Raw genomic sequence first — 2,500 nt, 5'->3', positions numbered from 1 at the left:
TGAGTGTATGCTTCAGCGAGCCCGGTTGGTGGAAAGTGGGTTCTCTGAACCGTTTTAACTCGGCTTTGGTGATCGGGATGTACTGTAAGAGTGGTGGTTTGTGTTTTTGAGGAGAGGGGTTCAGGTGGGTTCTCTGGGGAACATGGCGTGTGTGTACTGGAGGCATCCACGTGCAGAAGCAGACTTTCACAGACTCTCTCTTATATTGTACACACAAACCATCACCCTCCATCTCCTTGACACAGATAAGTCATCCATGCACACACACACACACACACACACACACACACACACACACACACACACACACACAGACACACACAATCGATCACTTTAACAAGGATGCCCCTTAAAGATGCTGTGGTCATCACATTTTCCAGGCTTCGTAAACACACACACACACACACACACACACACACACACACACACACACACACACACACACACACACACACGCACATATGAAGGTAAAGCATCTGGTCTCTAAGTGGTTTGGATCTCCAACATATCCCTCTGTTTTCCTGAGCATGGACATTCCTCTCTGGTCATGCATGGCCATATTTTCTCCCCAGAGAGGCTGGCGGAGGGACATGGAAGGACGGCTCATTGTAGCGGGATGGGATGAGGAACGGTATCACACACATGTGCTTTACATCAGCTTCCTACTATTACCCCATTCCACACAGAGTGTCAAAGACTTTTAATTACCCTTTTTCTAAAGCCTTTCAGCGGGGGGGGGGGGGGGGGGGCTTTCTGTTCCTCTTTCTCTCCTCCTCTCGCTCTATTCTTTTCTCCACCGCTCTCTCTCTCTCTCTCTCTCTCTCTCTCTCTCTCCGTCTCCCTCTCTCTGTAAAGGTTGCGAGACACGCCACACACGCTAGCAGAAAGCTCTAGCAACTGGGTAATTTCAGCTCGCCGACTGTCTTGTCATTTGAAGCTAATTGGATGGTTTAGCAAGGCTCTGGCAATTACGTTCCCCCTCCTTTGTGTAGCGCAATAGCTTTCAGGGGTCTGCTGGTTAAAAAAGGACAGGGCCGCTGCTTTCCTTGCATGGTTGAATTCAATGGTTTATTTTCCCTCTGAATGCATATGTCTTTTAATGGAGGAAGAAACACAGTGCTGTGGGGGCGAATTTGCTTGAATGCCGCTGACACTTAACATATGAAAAACAGGATCTTTCTACGGACCGGCTGATCGTCTCGATCCTTTAATTGATTGTAGCAACCGGAGGAGCAAAGGTCTGGCATGGTGGTGCGGATAAATACAAATTGGGACTGCACGTCCTCTGTTATTTTATTCATGGGTTTACCTCAGAGCGTGGAGGGCAGATGAACTTGCATTTGTTCGTAGACTTTGTTCTCTCTCATACAGTCTTTCTCTCTCTTTCTCTCTCTCTCTCTCTCTCACACACACTTTCTCTCTCTCTCTCTCACACACTTTCTCTTGCACCCATTTCATATGCACAAACAGACTTGCATGCACGCACGCACGCACACACACACACACACACACACACACACACACACACACACACACACACACAGGGAACATCGAGGGATGGAGCCTTTGGGGTCAGGGCTGTCTGGTGAAAAAGGTCAAGTGTCTGGCCTGTCTGTTTTCTCCTGACAGTTGGAATGCAGAGTGTGTGTGTGAGTGTGTGTGTGTGTGTGTTGGGTAAGAAAGTGCTAATCATCGGTGTGATGTGTCTGTGGGCTCACAGATAATGAGATCTGGACCGACACACCGCCAACTTCCTGACTAGACAGGGAAATATCCACCCTGAGAAACACAGGGCCTCAGCTGTAACACACACACACACACACACACACACACACACACACACACACACACACACACACACACACACACATTCAAAGAACCAGGCCAGGAGTGTAGGCTACCATAAGTGCTTGCCAGAAGCCACCTCAGATAATTTCACACTCCAAACAGAGCGAGGGGAACTGTTGACAGACCAAGAGCCTGAGCTAAAGTGAAAAGAAGGAAAGGCGAACAAGGAAAGTGCTCCTCCCTTGTGGCTGGAAACCGTTGGACGCGGTGTTGGGGTTGTTGGTTGGAGGCCCAGTCAAACAAGACTAAAGCTAATGAGTGCTTAGTTGGATAAACCAGACCTGATTGGCCTGTTGTTGTAGTCAGGGAGCCAGGGGCAGAGGGCTCAGGAGGGAATGTGTTTGTGATGAGGCTGGCTGGACTCAACCATTCTGGATGAGGAGGCTGACTGAACCATTCAGGATGAGGAGGCTGGACTCAACCATTCTGGATGAGGAGGCTGACTGAACCATTCAGGATGAGGAGGCTGGACTCAACCATTCTGGATGAGGAGGCTGACTGAACCATTCAGGATGAGGAGGCTGGACTCAACCATTCTGGATGAGGAGGCTGACTGAACCATTCAGGATGAGGAGGCTGGACTCAACCATTCTGGATGAGGAGGCTGACTGAACCATTCAGGATGAGGAGGCTGGACTCAATCATTCTGGAT

The sequence above is a fragment of the Argentina silus genome, assembly GCF_951799395.1.
Source record: "Argentina silus genome assembly, chromosome: 12".
Lineage (NCBI taxonomy): Eukaryota > Metazoa > Chordata > Actinopteri > Argentiniformes > Argentinidae > Argentina > Argentina silus.
Note: the sequence above shows the minus strand (reverse complement) of the source record.